The 19,468-nt window shown below is 39.9% G+C and overlaps 1 protein-coding gene across 1 annotated transcript in view; it reads left to right on the forward strand.

The window, feature by feature from the left end:
• The first annotated feature begins 16,368 nt into the window (after positions 1–16,368).
• Positions 16,369–19,468, forward strand: part of ZFP82 (ZFP82 zinc finger protein) — a 76,039-nt gene continuing 72,939 nt past the window's right edge. The window contains exon 1 of the mRNA XM_039249727.1: positions 16,369–16,527. The gene's annotated coding sequence lies outside the window, so the exon portion shown is untranslated. The remainder of the gene's footprint in view (positions 16,528–19,468) is intronic.

The raw sequence follows: 19,468 nt of genomic DNA on the forward strand, positions 1-19,468 counted from the left end.
GGTCCAGCTACGAGCTGTCAGCACAGAGCCCAATGCAGGGCTTGAACCCATGAACCATGAGATCATGACCTGAGCCGAAGTCAGACACTTAACAGACTGAGCCACTCAGGTGCCTCTCCTTTTTTTTTTTTTTTTTTTAATAGCTGAAAAATATCCCATTGTATATAGAAAAACTACTGAATAACTAACATGTACATGAAAAGATGTTCAACATCATTAATCATTAGGGAAATGGAAATCAAAACCGCAGATATCACCTCACGCATCTCTTAGAATGGCTATTATCAAAAAGACAAGTAAATGAAGCTGAACATCATCTAGGTGGGGAAAAAAATGTAAGACTGATGTCAAAGAAAAAAAAAAGCCAAGCAGCAGTTAAAGTGGTAAAAATGGATTTTATTCAGGACTATTTCAATAGGGCAAAAAAGACCTCAGTATAGAACCAAGCTCAATCCTGAATATAAGCATGGGCAAGTAGAAATGTATAGTCAGGGAGTAGGGTAAGGGTCAGAGGAAAAATTATAAGAAACACCAGGGGTAAGGGTCTGGCTAAACCAACCAAACAGGATTTTTGCTGAGGGCAGGCCAGTATGATCACACAGCACCTGGGCAATGGTGGAGGATGAGGAACCTGAGTAGATATCAAGGGTAGATATATATCTGAGTAGATATAAAGGATGGAAGATTCAGTTAAACTGAATGAGGGTTCTTACTAAATCTTAATTTTATAAATAAGTGCACAGATAGGTCTAGGAAAAGGTTCAGTAGTCTAAAGTTTGGTCAAAGAATCTTTGTCACTGAATTGTTGGCATCTGATTTGTTGGCGGGGCGGGGGGGGGGTTGGGGGGGTTGTGCATGGTTGGCTCAGTAGGAACTTTTTTTTTTTTTTAAGGTTTTATTTATTTCTAGGAGAGAGAGAGACAGCATGAGCAGGGGAGGGTCAGAGAGAGAGGGAGTCACAGACTGAAACAGGCTCCAGGCTCTGAGCTGGCAGTCAGCACAAAGTCCGATGCGGGGCTCGAACACACGAACCACGAGATCATGACCTAAGCGAAAGTCGGACGCTTAACCGACTAAGCCACCCAGGCGCCCCTGGCTCAGTAGGAACTCTTCATCTTGCGGTCATAATTTCAAGCCCCGGGGCTCCTGGGTGGCTCAGTCGGTTAAGCAGGGGAGTTCAGCTCAGGTCATGACCCTGCAGTTTGTGAGTTCGAGCCCCGCATCGGGCTCTGGGCTGTACAGAGGCGGGAGCCTGCTTCATATTCTGTGTCTCTCCCTCTCTCTACCCCTCCCCTGCTCATGATCTGTCTCTCTCTGTCTCTCAATAATAAATAAAAACATTAAAAATTTTTTAAAAATTTCAAGCCCCATGTTGGGTGTAGAGATTACTTAAGTAAATAAAGCTTTTAAACAATAAATTGTTGGCACTTGAGCAAAACAAAACCTTGGGGTTAATTTTACTAGTGTGCTAATTTTACTAGTATGTACTAGATTTATCTGTAATAAAAGTAATATTTCACCTCCATACATTTTTTAACTTTTATTTATTATTTAATATTATAACTCCAAGATGGTTTAAGTAAGCTTTGAAGTAACCACAAAACAAAAACCTACAGCAGAGATACAAAAGATAAAGTAACATATGGCTTGCATACAGAAGTCATCAAATCACAAAGGATTAAAGGAAGAGGAAAAGAAAGGAACAAAGGAATTATTAAACAGCAAGAAAAGAATTAACAAATGGCAATAGTAAGTCCAAATCTATGAACAATTACTTTATTCTTTATTTTGAAAAGATTATTTAATGTTTATTTATTTTTGCGAGACAGAGAGACAGCTTGAGTGGGGGAGGGGCAGAGAGAGAGAGAGGGAGACACAGAATCCAAAGCAGGCTCCAGGCTCTGAGCTGTCAGCACAGAGCCCTATGAGGGGCTCATACCCACAAACTGTGAGATCATGACCTGAGCTGAAGTCAGACACTTAACCTACTAAGTCACGTAGGCACCCCTATCAACAATTACTTTAAATGTAAATGAACAAATTTTCCAGGCAAAAGACACAGAATGGCTGAATAAATAAAAAACAAGATCCAACTATATGCTACCTACAAGACATACACACTGAAAGATATTCCATGCAAATGGAAACCAAAAGAAAGATAGGGGAGCTATACTTACATCAGACAAAATAGGCTTTAAGACTTAGACTGTAGTAAGAGACAAAGAAGGTTAATATATAATGATAAGGGATCAATCCAATAAGAAGATAAAACATTTGTAAATGAGGCATCTGTCTGGATCAGTCAGTTTAGCTACCAACTCCTGATATCAGCTCACATCATTATCTAACAGTTCATGAGTTTGAGCCCCGAGATGGGCTCTGAGCCCACTTGGGATTCTCTGTCTCCAGCTCTCTCTGCTCATTCTCTTTCTCCAAAATAAATAAACATTTAAAAATGTGTAAATATTTATGCATCCAACATGGGAGCAGCTAATATAGAACAAATGTTAACAGACCTAAAGAAAGAAATAGATAGCAATGCAACAAGAGTAGGGGACCAATAACCCACTTCCCACAATGGATGGATTATTCAGATAGAAAACCAACAAGAAAACATTGGAATTGAACCATACATTAGACCAAATGAACCTAAAACACATACAAGAACGATCCATCCAGGAATGCCTAGGTGGCACAACTGGTTAAGCATCCGACTTTGGGTCAGGTCATAATCTCATGTTTCATGGGTTTGAGCCCCATGTTGGGCTCCACACTGATTTGCAGAGCCTCCTTGGGATTCTCTTTCTCCCTTCCTCTTTGTCCATCCCCAACTCGTACTTTCTCTCAAAATAAATAAACTTTTTTTTTTAATGTTTTATTTATTTCTAGGAGAGAGAGAGAGACAGTGTGAGCAGGGGAGGGTCAGAGAGAGAGGGAGTCACAGACTGAAACAGGCTCCAGGCTCTGAGCTGGCAGTCAGCACAGAGCCCGACGCGGGGCTCGAACCCACGAACCGCGAGACCATGACCTAAGCGAAAGTCGGACGCTTAACCGACTAAGGCACCCAGGCGCCCCCAAACAAACAAACTTTTAAAAAAAGAAAGAACAATCCATTTAACTATGGCAGAATATATGTTCTTCTCAAATGCATATAGAACATTCTCCAGGATAGATCATATGACAGGCAACAAGTCTTGGAAAATTTAAGATTACTGAAATTATACCAAGTATCATTTCTGACCAAAATGATATGAAAAAGGAAATCAATAAGAGAAATGCTGGGAAATCTACAAATATGCAGAAATTAAAAAAACAAACTTCTGAACAATCAATGAGTCAATGAACAAATCAAAAGAGAAATTTTTTAAATCTCAAAACAAATGAAAATAGAAATACAACAACCAAAACCTATGAGATGCTGCAAAAACAGTTCTGAGAGGGGCACCTGGGTGGCTTAGTCGGTTAAGCGTCTGACTTTCGCTTAGGTCATGATCTCGCAGTTCGTGGGTTCGAGCCCCGCGTCGGGCTCTGTGCTGACTGCCAGCTCAGAGCCTGGAGCCTGTTTCAGCCTGTGACTCCCTCTCTCTCTGACCCTCCCCTGCTCACGCTGTCTCTCTCTCTCTCCTAAAAATAAATAAAACATTAAAAAAAAATTTAAAAAAAAAAACAGTTCTGAGAGGGAAGTTTGTAATGATAATAAACATATTAGGATATTAGAAAGATCTTACATAAACGACCAAAGTTCATACCTCAAGGAACCAGAAAACAACAACAACAACAACATATTAAACCCAAAGTTAGCAGAAAGAAAGAAATAATAAAGATCAGAATGAAAATAAATGAAATAGAAATCAGGAAAAGACAAATAGATCAATTAAATTAAGAGCTGGCTTTTTCTTTTTTTTTTTTTTTTTAATATTTTTATTTATTTCTAGGAGAGAGAGAGACAGCATGAGCAGGGGAGGGTCAGAGAGAGAGGGAGTCACAGACTCTGAAACAGACTCCAGGCTCTGAGCTGGCAGTCAGCACAGAGCCCGACGCGGGGCTCGAACCCACGAACCGTGAGATCATGACCTAAGCGAAAGTCGGACGCCCAACCGACTAAGCCACCTAGGCGCCGCAAGAGCTGGCTTTTTGAAAACAAACAAAATTGAAAAACTTTTAACTAGACTAAAAAAAAAGAGAGGACTCCGGGCACGTGGATGGCTCAGTCAGTTAAGCATTGGCCTTTGGCCAGGTCATTTCATGGTTCATTAGTTCGAGCCCCTCGTCGGGCTCTGTGCTGATGTCTCAGAGCCTGGAGCCTGCTTCAGATTCTTCTTCTTCTTCTTTTTCTTTAATGTTTATTTATTTTTGAGAGACAGAGAGACAGAACATGAGCAGGGGAAGAGCAGAGAGAGAAGGAAACACAGAATCTGAAGCAGGCCCCAGGCTCTGAGCTAGCTGTCAGCACAGAGCCCGTCGTGGGACTCGAACTCGAGATCATGACCTGAGTGGAAGTCAGCCATTTAAACCAACTGAGCCACCCAGGCGCCCCCCTTTTTTAGTTGTTCTTCTTCCTTTTTTTTCTTTTTTATTTACTTCAGAGTCTGTCTCCTCTCCCTGCCCCTCCCCCACTCATGCTTTGTCTCTCTCAAACAATGAAGAAACATGAAAACGAAATTTTTAAATAAAAAGAGAGGACTCAAGTTGAATCAGTAATGAAAGAGGAGACGCTACAACTGATACTACAGAAATATATAGAATCATAACAGACTGTTATGAACAATTATATGCCAACGAGTTGGATAACCTAGAAGAAATGGATAAATTCCTAGAAACATTCAACTTATATCAGGAAGCAGCAGAAAATCTGAACTGACCAATAATGAGTAAAAAAATTAAATCAGTAATAAAAAAAAAACCTCCCAACACATAACCCCCAGGACCAGAGGGCTTCACCGACAAATTCTACCAAACACTAAAGAAGAATTAATGCTAATCCTTCTCAAAATCTTCCAAAAATTTTGAAGAAAAGGGAATACTTCCAAACTCATTCTACAAGGCTGTCATTAGCCTGATGCCAAAGGCAAATAAGGACATTACAAGAAAAGCAAACTACATATCAATGTCCCCAATGATTATAAATATAAAAATTCTCAACAAAATATTAGTAAACTGAACTCAAGAACACAATAAAAAGGACTGTAAGCCATGACCAAGGGGAATTTATCACTGGGATGAAAGGATGATTCAACATCCACATATCAACAAATATGACACACCACATTAATTGAATGAAAGACCTGGGTGGCTCAGTTGGTTAAGCACCTGACTCTTGAGTGTGGCTCATGCCATGATCTCAACTGTGAATTCAAGCCCCGCATCAGACTTTGTACTGACAGCATGACCCTGCTTGGGATTCTGTCTCCCTCTCTTTCTGTTCATCCCCTGCTCATGCTCTCTCTCTCTCTCTCTCTCTCTCAACAAACATTAAAAAATAAAATAAAAAAGAGAATGAAAGATAAAAATCATACAATTATCTCAGTAGATGCAGAAAAAGCATTTGACAAAGCACAATGTTCTTTCATGAGAAAAATCCTCAATACACTGGGTATAGAGGAAACATACCTCAACATAATAAAGGCCATATATGGAAAACCCACAGCTAACATTATACTCAATGATGAAAAATTGAAAGCTTTTTCTCTAAGATCAGGAAAAAGAAAGGATGCCCATTTTCATCACTCCTATTCTATATAGCACTGGAACTCCTAGCTAGAGCAACAGGCAAAACAAAGAAATAAAAGGCATCCAAATAAGAAAGGGACTAGTAAAGCTGTTGTTATTTGCATATTACATTTTATATATTAAAAAATCCCAAATACTGAACCAACCAAAAAACTGTTGGGACTCATAAAAAAAATTCAGTAAAGGGGCGCCTGGGTGGCTCAGTCGGTTGAGTGTCCGACTTTGGCTCAGGTCATGATCTCGCAGTCCCTGAGTTTGAGCCCCATGTTGGGCTCTGTGCTGACAGCTCAGAGCCTGGAGCCTGCTTTGGATTCTGTGTCTCCTCCTCTGTCTCTGTCCCCTCCCCCACTCATGTTCTGTCTCTCTCTCTCTAAAAATAAATAAAACATTAAAAATTTTTTTAAAAAAAAGAATTCAGTACACTTGCAGCATATAAAATCAATGTATGGGAGCACTTGGGTGTCTCAGTTGATTAAGTGTCTGACTTCGGCTCAGATCATGATCTCACAGTTTGTGAGTTTGAGCCCCACATTGGCTCTCACTCTCTGCTGTCAGCACAAAGGCTCTTTGGATCCTCTGTCACCCTCTCTCTCCCTCTCTCCTGCTAATGCACTCTCTCTCTCTCCTTCTCTCAAAAACTAAATAAACTTAAAACCTTATCTGGGTCTGAAAATAACTAAAAAATAAAAAAAGACATCATACCATAAGACTCCTAGAAGAAAATATAGAGAAGTCCCTCAACAATGGTCTTAGCAATAATTTTTTTTGATATGACACCAAAAGCAAAGGCAATAAGCAAAAATCAGTAAGTGGGACCACAGAGAACTTAAAAGCTTCAGCACAGCAAAATAAATAATCAACAAAATGAAAAGCAACCTACAGAATGGGAGAAAATATTTGCAATATATATATTTATTAGATAAAGGCTTAATATACAAAATATATAAAGAACTAATACTACTCAATAGCAAAAAAAAACTTCAAACAATCTAAATAAAAAATGGGCAGAGGAACTATATAGAAAGCATCCAAATGGCTAACAGGTACATGAAAACATGTTCAACATCACTACATATCAGAGAAATGCAAATCGAAACCACAACATATCACTTCACACCTGTTAGAAAGGTTATCAATCAAGAAGGGAAAACAAGGGTGGGTGAAGAGGTGAAGAAAGGGAACCTTTGTACACTGTTGATGGGAATGTAAATTTATTCAGCCACTATGGAAAACAATGTGGAGGTTCCTCAAAAAATTGAAAATGTAACTATCATGAGGTGCCTGAGTGGACTCTTGATTTCGGCTCAGGTCATGATCTAATGGTCATGGGATCAAGCCCAGTGTCAGGCTCAGAGCAGAGTATGGAGTCTGCTTGAGATTCTCTCTCTTTCTCTCTCTCCCTCTCTGCTCATTCCCTCTCTCACACACACAAAATAAAAAAATAAACTTTAAAAAAATTAAAAAATTGGGGCTCCTGGGTGGCTCAGTCAGTTAAGTGACTGAATTTGGCTCAATTCATGATCTCACAGTTTGTGAGTTCGAGCCCCATATCAGGCTCTCTGCTGTCAGTGCAGAGCCCACTTTGGATACTCTGTCTCCCTCTCTCTATACCCCTCCCCTAGTAGTGCATGCATGTACTCTCTCTCTCTCAAAAATAAACAAACACTTATAAATAGACTAGTAAGTATGTAAAAATAGAACTATCATATGACTAAAAATCCCACTTTGGGTTATATACCCAAAAGTAATGAAAATAGTATATGGGTGAGATATACACTCCCACGTTTATAACAGCATTATTCACAACAGCCAAAATATGGAAACAACCCAAGTGCCCTTCTACAATGAACCAATAAAGATGATGTGATGTACACACACATACACATGAATATTATTCAGCCACGAGAAAGAAGGAAATCCTGCCATTTGCAACTATGTGGATGGAACTTGAAGATTTTATATTAAAGAGACAAATCAGACGGAGGAAGACAAATACTGTATGATATCACTTCCAGGTGAAATCTAAAAAAAAAAACAAACAAAAAAACCCCAAAACCCCAAAATCTGAATTCATAAGAACAGAGAGTAAAATGGTTACCAGGGCTAGGGGATAGGAGTATGGAAGATATACTGTTTAAGATACAAACTTGCAACTAGTAGATAAATAAGTCTTGGAGATCTGGTGCACAGTATAGTGATTAGAAACAACAATGCTGTATTATAAACACTGAACTTGTTAAGAGATGAAATCTTAATTATTCCCACCACAAAAAAGAATTTATAATTACGTAATGTGATAGAGGTGCTAGCAATGCTACAATGGCAACTATACTACAATATATGAACACACCAAATCAACATGTTATGTACCCTAAACTTATTATATATAATGTTATATAACAACTATACTTCAATTAACAAAAGAAAAAAAATGAATTCACCGTTAAAAATATTCCAAGAAAGAAAATTCTAGTCTAGATGGCTTTGTGTTTGTAATTTACCAAATACTTAAAAAACATATAATGTCAATTCTGCACAATCTCTACCAAAAAAAAAAAAAAAAAACCAGAAGGGAAAATGTCTCAACTCATTTTATAAAGCTAGCATTACTTGAGTACCAAAACTAGACAAAGGCAATACCAAAAAAGAGTACAGACCAATGTTTCTTGTTAATATAGACACAAATCTGCTCAACAAAAAGTTAGCAATCAAAGCCAGAATTATAGAATGCATCACAAGCAAATTGGTTTTATCTCAGGAATGCAACACTGGTTTAATATATGAAAATGAATTAATGTAATACACCATAGAAACAAACCAAAGAGTATGATCATATCCATTAATGCAGAAAAAAAATTGACAAAATTTAATGTCTATTCATGATTAAAACTCTCAGCAATCTAGAACAGAAATGACCTTTCTTAAACTAACAGAAGACCTATCATTCATGGTAAGAGACTGAATGCCTTCTGTCCCAGATTAGGAACAACACAATGATATCTACTTTCATCACTTTGTTTTTTTAATTAATTTTGTTAATTTACTTCCAAGTTAGCATATAGTAGAACAATGATTTCAAGAGTAGATTCCTTAGGGGCACCTGGGTGGCTTAGCTGGTTAAGCATCCGACTTTTGCTTAGGTCATGATCTCGTGGTTCATGGGTTCGAGCCCCGCATTGGGCTCTGTGCTGACTGCCAGCTCGGAGACTGGAGCCTGTTTCAGTCTGTGACTCCCTCTCTCTCTCTCTGACCCTCCCCTGCTCGTGCTGTCTCTCTCTCTCTCCTAGAAATAAATAAAACATAAAAAAAGTTTAAAAAAAGAGTAGATTCCTTAATGCCCCTTACCCATTTAGTCCATCCCCCCTTCCACTAGCCCCCCAGTAACCTTCTGTTTGCTCTCCATATTTAAGAGTCTCTTATGTCTTTGTCCCCCTCCCTGTTTTTATATTATTTTTGCTTCTTTTCCCTTATGTTCATCTTAACTGTTTTGTATCTCAAAGTCCTCATATGAGTGAAGTCATATGATATTTGTCTTTCTCTGACTGACTAATTTCACTTGGCATGATGCCCTCTAAGTCCATCCACGTAGTTGCAAATGGTAAGATTTCATTCTTTTTGATTGCTGAATAATACTCCATTGTGTGTGTGTATACACACCACTTCTTTATCCATTCATCCATCAGTGAACATTTGAGCTCTTTCCATACTTTGGCTATTGTTGATAGTGCTGCTATAAACATTGGGGTGCATGTGTTCCTTTGAAACAGCACACCTGTATCCCTTGGATAAATACCTAGTAGTGCAATTGCTGGGTCATAGGGTAGTTCTATTTTTAATTTTTTGAGGAATCTCCATAGTGTTTTTCAGAGTGGCTGTACTAGTTTGCATTCCCCCCAGCAGTGCAAAAGAGATCCTCTTTTTCCACATGCCAGCATCTGTTGTTGCCTGATTTGTTGATTTTAGCCATTCTGATGGGTGTGAGGTGGTATCTCATTGTGGTTTGGATTTGTACTTCCCTGATGACGAGTGATGTTGAGCATCATTTCATGTGTCTGTTGACCATCTGGATTTCTTCTTTGGAGAAGTGCCTGTTCATGTCTTTAGCCCATTTCTTCACTGGATTATTTGTTTTTTGGGTGTTGAGTTTGAGAAGTTCTTTATAGATTTTGGATACCAACCCTTTATCTGATATGTCATTTGCAAATATCTTCTCTCATTCTGTTAGTTGCCTTTTAGTTTTGCTGATTGTTTCCTTTGCTGTGCAGAAGCTTTTTATTTTGATGAGGTCCCAACAGTTCATTTTTGCTTTTCCTTTGCCTCTGGAGACATGCTGAGTAAGAAGTTGCTGTGCCCAGGGTCAAAGAGGTTCTTGCCTGCTTTCTCCTCGAGGATTTTGATGGCTTCCTGTCTTACATTTAGGTATTTCATGCATTTTGAGTTTATTTTTGTGTATGGTGTAACAAAGTGATGCAGATTCATTTTTCTGCATGTCGCTGTCCAGTTTTCCCAGTACCATTTGCTGAAGAGACTGTTGGAGGCCGGCTCTGGCCAGGTCCCGGGTTCCCTGAAGGATGGACAGTGTTGGCGAGGGAGGGATGAGAGAGGCCCGAGATTCTTTCTGGTCACCAGGCAGGCATCTCTGCTCTGGCTGGGGCTCAACTTTATTTTATAGGCATCTCTGCTCTGGCTGGGGCTCAACTTTATTTTATTTTATTTTATTTTATTTATTTTTTTTTTTGTGCAAGATTTTCAACTTTATTTTATAATTAAGTGTTTGGGGGACAGCACAGAAGTGGCATTTGCCTTAGACAATGATTTCTGATGACAAACTTCTTTGATATGTAAGAATTTCCCGGAACATAGATTTGTAGAAGACTCCTGCATAACCTTTATCAATAGAGTTTGAGGTAGGGGATTTAGATGCTTATCCTATGGGGAAGGAAAATATCTTTAGCATACAAGACAATGTTTTTAGCATAAAAAGGCTGAAGTTAGTTCTTTGTGGGCAGGGGTCAATAGCTTGTTTAAGGCGAAGTATCAAGAAAAACAGGTCTTTCAGGAAACACAATGTTTGCTCCCATAATCACAAAAGAAAAAGTTCCTGAATAGGTTCCTTCACAGGATGCAATCAGCATTTTCAAGGCCAGAATAAGTCACTCCAAATACTGATCACAAATGCCTTGGGCGGGTGTGGGGGGGGGTATGTGTGTGGAGGGGGGCTGGTGCTCTAAGCAGAAACAATTGGGTGGGGGTGGATATCTGTCCTTAACTCTAAATTAGGCTCTTTGTCTCAGGGCCAGACTCAATTGTAACTCTTGTGTTCTTAGCCCCCTTGATTATGTAAGTCTTGGATCTGCAAGGCCCATAGGAAGAGCCTTTTGAAAATCATTCACAATGCTTTCATCTGAAGTCTCTTTTGAAAAGCCAGGAATATGCTTTTCCTTATGAGCAATCTGTGTGGGGAATATTGGTGTGATCTGGAATATTGTGAGGCCTGGTCAATACCCGCAGGCTCATTTCCAACATGAGCCAGTAGTAGCAGAAGGAGATACCAGTTTTGGTTTCTCATGGCAGAAGCTGTGCAAACGCTGCCATTTCCTCGCTATGACTTTCATCCAGTGAGGCCGGTGTGGCTCCCAGCAAGACTGTTTTTATTCCATTGAATATTCTTTCCTGCTTTGTCAAAGATGAGTTGACCATACCTTTGTGGGTCCTTTTCTGGCTTCTCTATTCTGTTCCATTGATCTTGTGCCAGTACCATACTGTTTTGATTACAGCTTTGTAAAACAGCTTGAAGTCTGGGATTGTGATGCCTCCTGCTTTGGTTTTCTTTTTCAAGATTGCTTTTGCTATTCGAGGTCTTTTCTGGTTCCATACAAATTTTAGGATTGTTTGTTCTAGCTCTGGGAAGAATGCTGGTGTTATTTTGATCGGGATTGCATCGAATATGTAGATTGCTTCGGGTAGTACTGACATTTTAATAATATTTGTTCTTCTTATCCAGGAGCAGGAAAAATATTCCAATTTTTCCTTTTTTGGGTGTGTCTTCTTCAATTTCCTTGGTCAGCTTTTTAAACCTCTTTGGTTATGTTTATTCCCGGGTATTTTATCGTTTTTGGTACAATTGTAAATGTGACGGATTCCTTTATTTCTCTTTCTGTTGTTTCATTGTTGGTGTATAGGAATGCAACTGATTTCTGCGCATTGATTTTATATACTGCCACTCTGCTGAATTCCTGGATCAGTTCTAGCAGTTTTTGGTCGAATCTTTTGGGTTTTCCATAAAGAGTATCATGTCATCTGTGAAGTCACTCTCATCACTCTATTCAGCGTCATACTAGAAGTCCTAGCCAGTGAAATAAAAAAATAAGAAGAAAAAGCATCAAAATGGAAATGAAGAAATAAAGCTGTCTTTATAGACACAATTATCTAAATAGAACATAATCTAACCACCTGAGTGGCTTAGTTGGTTTAGTGTCTGACTTCAGCACCGAGCCTGGAGCCTGTTTTGGATTCTGTGTCTCCCCCTCTCTCCCCACCCTTGCCCAGCTTGTGTTCTTTCTCTCTCAATAATAAATAAATAAATAAATAAACATTTAAACAAACAAACAAATAAAACATTCAAAGCAAAAACTCCTAAAATAAATGAGTTTATCAAGACTGAATACAAGGTCAACATGAAAATCAATCTTCTTTCTGTATTCCAGCAAGAACAAATGACAACCACAACTGATAACCCTCCCAAACAAACACTTGGGTATATATTTAAAATCATGTGTATGAAAAGATGCTCAACATTACTCATCATCAGAGAAACACAAATCAAAACCACAATGAGATACCACCTCACACCTGTCAGAATGGCTAAAATTAACAACTCAGGCAACAACAGATGTTGGCAAGGATGCAGAGAAAGAGGAACCCTTTTGTCCTGCTGGTGTGAATGCAGACCGGTGCAGCCAGTCTGGAAAACAGTGTAGAGGTCCCTCAAAAAGTAAACAAAATAGAACTACCCTACCATCCAGCAATTACACTACTAGATATTTACTCAAAGTAAAGATAAATGCTGATTTGAAGGGATACATGCATCCTGATTTTATAGTGGCATTATCAACATTAACCAAATTATGGAAAGAGCCCAAATGACTATTCACTGATGAATGGATAAAGACTTGGTATGTACTCAGCCATAAAAAAGAATGAAATGTTTCCATTTGCAACAACATGGATGCAGCTAGAGTGTATTATGCTAAGTGAAATAAGTCTGAGAAAGACAAATACCATATGATTTCACTCATATGTGGAATTTAAGAAACAATGCAGATGAACATAGGGTATAAAAGAAAAAAGAGGGGCTAACCAGAAAACAGACTGCTAACTATAGAGAACAAACTGAGGGTTGTTGTTGGGGAGGTGGATTGGGGGATTGGTAAATGGGCGATGGGCATTAAGGAGGGCAGTTGTATGGATGAACACTGGGTGTTGTATATAAGTAATGAATCACTAAATTCTATTCCTGAAATCATTATTACACTATATGTTAACTAACTTGGATTTAAATTTAAAAATTAATTAAAAAAAATAATAAAAGAATACAAAATTTAAAAAAACGTGCAGAATCTGCATGCTAAAAACTATAAAGCTGAAGAAAGACATAACAAAAGCAGAGAGTTAATAATTGTTCATATACTGAGAGACACAATATAGTTTATGAGTGAATTACCCTCATATTGATCCATAGATTCAATGTAATTTAATCAAAATCCCAGCAGTATTTTTGTATAATAAACAAGCTCATTCTAAAATGGAAATGGAAATGCAAAAAAGCCATAATAACCAAAACAAATGCAAAAAAGAATTACGTTGTGTGACTCACACTAATTGGTTTTAAGACTTACTATAAATCCATTTGTAAAGGGCAGTGCTGTACTGGGGTAAAAATAGAACAGATTAGAGATTAGAATCCATAAGTGTACTTTATATAATCAAATGATTTATGACAAAGGTACAAAAAGCAATTCAATATAGAAAAAATAGTCTTTTCAACAAATGGTGTTGGAACAACTGGACATCAAATGCAAAACAAACAAATAAGAAATCTTATCATAAGCCTTATAGAAGAATTAACTCAAAATGGATCATATGTCTAGGGGAGCCATTGAGTCTGACAAGGGGCTCTACCCTGGGAATGAGGCCTGCTTGGGATTCTCTCTCCAGCTCTCTTTGCCCCTCCCCTGTTCATTCTCTATCTCTCTCTCAAGATTAATAAATAAACATTAAAAATGGGTCACATGTCTAAATATAAAATGTAAAACTTGGGGTGCCTGGGTGGTTCAGTTGGTTAAGCGTCCAACTCTTAATATAGGTTCAGGTCGCAATCTGTGCTGACAGCTAGCTCAGAGCCTGGAGCCTGTTTCAGATCCTGTGTCTCCCTCTCTCTCTGACCCTCCCCTGCTCATGCTGTCTCTCTCTCTCTCAGAAATAAAGAAGACATTAAAAAAAAACTCTTAAAAATGAAATGTTTAAGGGTTGCCTGGATGTCTCAGTCAATTAAGCATCTGACTCTAGATTTCCTCTCAGTCATGATCTCATGGTTAGTAAGATCCAGCCCACATGGGGCTCTGTGCTGACAGCACTTTGGGATTCTCTCTCTCCCTCCCCTGCTCTCTCTTTCTCTCAAAAATATAAATAAATAAAACAAATAAATAAAATGTTTAAAAAATAAAACAAAATAATGTTAAAAGTAACTGTAGTAAAATACTTGAAGAAGGCATCTTTGCAATTAGGAACTATCTACTTTTACACCTAATAATATCCACCTGGTCTGAGGGTAAACAGAGTTAACAGAGGGAATTACTAAATAGTTTATCTGAGTAGGCTCCTTGAGAAACTTTAGGGTTTATTTATTTTTGAGAGAGAGAGACACAGAGGATGAGTGGGAGAGGGGCAGAGAGAGAGGGAGACAGAGAATCCGAAGCAGGGTCCAGGCTCTGAGCTGTCAGCACAGAGCCGGACAGGGGGCTTGAACTCACTAGCGGTGAGTTTGTCCGACGCTTAACCGACTGAGTCACCCAGGCACCCCAAGAAACTTTAAACTTACATTCCTTGATCTCTCTAAGCCAAGTTTTTTCTTCAGAAAATGGGAATAACACTTCTCTATTTGCAATGGTTCACACTACCTTCACACTTTATTTCTTAGTCCAGGATTTCACAAATCAGCTCCTTTAGACCTACGTCCCTTCCCCATAGCATTAAAAGAACACAAAAGACCGAACGGTCTCCAAGGTCTGTACTTTAAGTAGAGCAAGCAGTTCATTTAAAGAGGCAAACAAATAGGGGCACCTGGGTGGCTCAGTCGGTTAAGGGTCCACTTCGCTCAGGTCCTGATTTCGAGGTCCATGAGTTCTTCCCCGCCCGGGCTCTGTGCTGACAGCTCAGAGCTTGGGGTTTGCTTCAGACTGTGTCTCTCTCTCTGCCCCTCCCCCACTCATGCTCTGTACCTCAAAAATGAATAAACGTTAAAAAAAGGTCATTTCAAATACTTTCTCTTTTAAGAAAACAACGCTAATTTTATTTCAATTCCATAATAATGCTACTACTTTTATTCAAAAGTCAAGCTTTAACTCACCTATCAGCTCAATTACGCAAACTTTCTCCCATCAAAATACTTAAAAAGAAAAAAAGCTATTCTAGGAAAATTTATCCTTGTTGCTGTTTTATTATTGTGGCTCAGAGATTACTCTCCAAGATACAATCCCAGTCATACATACAATAATATTTATTTAAACTACCAATTACACACCCACACACAAAAATTTCAAGTACCATTTCTCTCTCTCTACTACCTGGAATCCTATTACCTGCTTCCTGCAAAGGCTTGACTCACCACCCATCACTCTCCTCAGGCCCTGACTTTCACACAGAAATCAATAGCACAGATAATACCAGACCCTTTTGCAACTTTGGAGATCCCTCCCTTTTGGCCCTCCAACCCCGTTTCCCATTTAGCAATTACTCCCCTTGGACCTCCCCAATCCCGTTGCAGGTTTCCATTCTCCTCCCTTTTGGTCACCCCAGCTTTAAGTCTCAGAAGCTCAGGTCCCACAACTCGTCTGCACAGAGGAACCCCAAGCCAAGCTCCCGCCTGAACAAAGGCGGAAAAAGCGACCCAAGAAGCCTGTGCACCCCTTGGGCGCAATGACACTCCCAGAAGTCTCTGGGGTGTGGCCGGGCGCGAGCTGTGAGGAATCAAGACGAATTTCAAACGGTCCATCCAACGCTCTCCCTGCTCCGAACTACATTTCCCAGAAGGCGCAATGGTGCGCATTATCTTACCTAAACCAAACTAGCCGTCTCCCTCTTCCTGAGTCCGTACAACTCCAGGGGATAGGAGGGTGGGCCGGGGAAGGAACCCCCTTTCAAACACGGCCGAGTAGCTTTTGGAAGCCACTGCCTAAAGCCAAGCCTCTGTGAGGCCTCCGGTGCGCGGTTCCACGAGAGGGCGCAATCCTTTAAACTGGACCGCAGTTAATCCCTGAAAGAAATTCTAGCGATCGGGAGCCATCTTGCCCGCCACAGTTAAGTTTCTGACTACATTTCCCAGAGGACTCCTCGGCATCGTTGTAATTCTCGCGTGAATTCAGCCTCAAAGTCACGCGCTGGCGGGACCCTCAGGTCTGCACCCACAACTGTTGCAGTGCTGTGGAGGGTGCTACTGTTTTGGAAGCTTGGAAGGCCTGGGGTGAAGAGCCCCAGGAGAGGGCGGGGCCGAAGGCTCGGCTCTGTACGGCAGAGGAGGTAAGATTGAAATTTTGTGATTGTGTCTGGCTGGTAGTATGTAGAGAATGACTGTGGTTGTGATTAACTGTTCCTGTGGTGAGTGTGTGCTTCCATTGATTACCCGTGTGCCACACAGTCTGGGAGCCCGTGACAGTTCTGGTATGATTGGATGCGACCTGGTGGTGTGTGTTTGTGTGTGTGTGTGAGAGGGAGTGAGTGATTGGGACCACGTGCGGCATTGTGTGTCAAGGTGTGGGGAGCTTATGACTCGGTAGATGTAATAATAGCGTTTGTTCCTGTTAGGGCGTGTGTTTGTGCGACCTGTGACTGTGTGCTGCAGAGTCCAGGTGGGCGTACCTGTGAATTCTATGTGGTTTTATCTGTGGTTAGTGTGACTGTGACTGCGACCATCTGCAGGTGTGTGGTGCCTATGGCAGTGCGGTTGTGACTGAATGTCCTCTTGGTAAATGTGTGGTTGTGCTTATGTGACTATTGAGGCCCAGGGTTTGTGGCCTTGTTGCTTTGGTTATGTGTTACCTCTAGCTGTCCCCGTGGTGGTGGTGTGATGATGTTTGGGTGACTGGATAAATGTATGAGGTTTTTTTCACTTATGCTGTCTACCTAAATAGTATACTGTAGTTTTCCCTCATTTTAAAACTTTTACAGATGCTATCATATTGTTCTTTATTGTGCTTATTTGTATAACTGTGTTTCAGAGAATTGTCATATTAAATATAGTAGTGATTTGTTTTCTTTGCATTCCATCCTTTGAAGTATATCCTTGTTATTTATCCCTTCAATTAATGATGAGTTTTTGCGTTATTTCTAGTTTCTGACTTTATAAAGAGTGCTGCCACAGCATTCCTTTACAGAGGATACATGTGCATGAGTTTCTCTAGCTGACAATGGAATTGCTGGGTCATATGATAACCTGCACATTACTCAGTAGTACCAAAACAATTACCTAAGTGGGTGTGCAAATTAAAAAAAAATTTTTTTTAATGTTTTATTTATTTCTGAGAGAGACAGCATGAGTAGGAAAGGGTCAGAGAGAGAGGGAGACACAGAATCTGAAACAGGCTCCAGGCTCTGAGCTAGCTGTCAGCACGGAGCCCGACACAGGGCTGGAACCCATGAACCGGGAGATCATGACCTGAGCCGAAGACGGCCGCTTAACCGACTGAGCCACCCAGGCACCCCAGTGTGCAAATTTATGCTTGCACAGCAGTTTGAAGCATCTCTGCTCCGTATCCCTACCAAAACATGATTCTCACAGTTTTAAAAAAAGCACTTTTAGGAGATAGAGCATAAAGTGCACAAATCTAAAGTATACAGCTGTAACACAATTTCCTAAATCAACATAAAGAACTTTGCCACCACTCTGGAAGGTTCCCTCATGCCCCTTCCCAGTTATTTCTCCCACAATCACTGTGACTACTGTCTATCACCATTAATTTTACCTGTTCTTGAACTTCATATATAAAAGGAATTGTATAGCATGTGCTCTTTTATGCCTGACTTCTTCCACATTATGTCTGAGATTCATCCCATGTTGTCCACTATAGTTGTACTTAGTTCTCATTACATGGGGATGTATTGCAATGTATTAATTGCTTACACTGCTGATGGACATTTGATAGTTTACATTTTTTGGCTATTACAAATTGTATTGCTGCTATGAACATTCTCTGTTGTTGGTGAACATGTAAATGCTCTTCTCTTGGCTAAATATTTTTAGGAGTGGAATTGCTAGATCAAACGGTGGGCGTTTGTTTAGTAGATTCTACCAATTTCTCATGTGGTTGTACCAATTTGTCCAGCAATGTATCAGTTTTACTTGCTCCACATCAGCTTTATTATTTGATATTGGCAGTCTTTTCATTATTCTGGTGGTTGTGTAGTGGAATTTCATCACAAGTTTTTTTTGGTTTTGTTTTTTTTTAAGTTTATTTCATTTGAGAGTAAGAAAGCAGAAGTCGGGAAGGCCAGAGAGAGAGGAGAAAGTGAGAATTCCAGTCTCTGTGCCCTCAGCACAGAGCCCCACGTGGGGCTTGAACTCATGAGGTGTGAGATCAAGACCTGAGCCGAAGTCGGTCGCTTAACCACCTAGGCACCCCTCATTGCAGTTTTAATTTGTTTCCCTGATGGCTAATGATGTTTAGCATCTTTTCACAGGTTTATTGGCTATTTGGATATCCTGGGATTTTTTTGTTTTTTGTTTTTTTCCCAAAGTTTTTTTTTTTTTTAAGTTTGTTTATTTTTGAGAGAGAGCAGCAGGAGTGGGGGAGAGGCAGAGAGGGAGACAGAATATCCAAAGCAGGCTCTGCACTGACAGCCCTGAGCCGGATTCAGGGGGTCTAACTCACAAACCACAACATCATGACTTGAGCTGAAGTTGGATGCTTAACCAGCTGAGCCACCCAGGTGCCCCTTGTATATCCTCTTTTTTAAAATGTCTGTTCAGGTCTTTTTGCTTACTGCCCTTAAAAATTTTTTTCTTCATTTAAAGAAAACGTTTTATTTTCATATTGTAAATGTAGTGTAAAGAATTCCTGTATTTTCTTTTTTTAAGTTTATTATTTTTTTAAAAAATTTTAATGCTTATTTATTTTTGAGAGAGAGAGAGAGAGACAGTGGAAGTGGGGGAGGGGCAGAGAGCGAAAGGTATAGAATCCGAACCAGGCTCAGGCTGTCAGCACAGAGCCCAACGCGGGCCTCAAACCCAAAAACCGTGAGATCATGACCTGAGCCAAAGTCCAACATTTAACAGACTGATACCCAGGTGCCCCCTTAAGTTTACCTATTATTTAAGAGACAGTGTGCAAGTGGGGAAGGGGCAGGGAGAGAGGGAGAGAGGGAGAATCCCAAGTAGGCTCCACACAATCAGCACGGAGCCAAATGTGGGGTTTGAACCCATGAACCACAAGATCATGACCTAAGCCGTAGTTGGACACTTAAC

The sequence above is a fragment of the Hyaena hyaena genome, unplaced genomic scaffold (genome assembly GCF_003009895.1).
Source record: "Hyaena hyaena isolate Hyena2069 unplaced genomic scaffold, ASM300989v1 scaffold_345, whole genome shotgun sequence".
NCBI classification, from domain to species: Eukaryota; Metazoa; Chordata; class Mammalia; order Carnivora; family Hyaenidae; genus Hyaena; species Hyaena hyaena.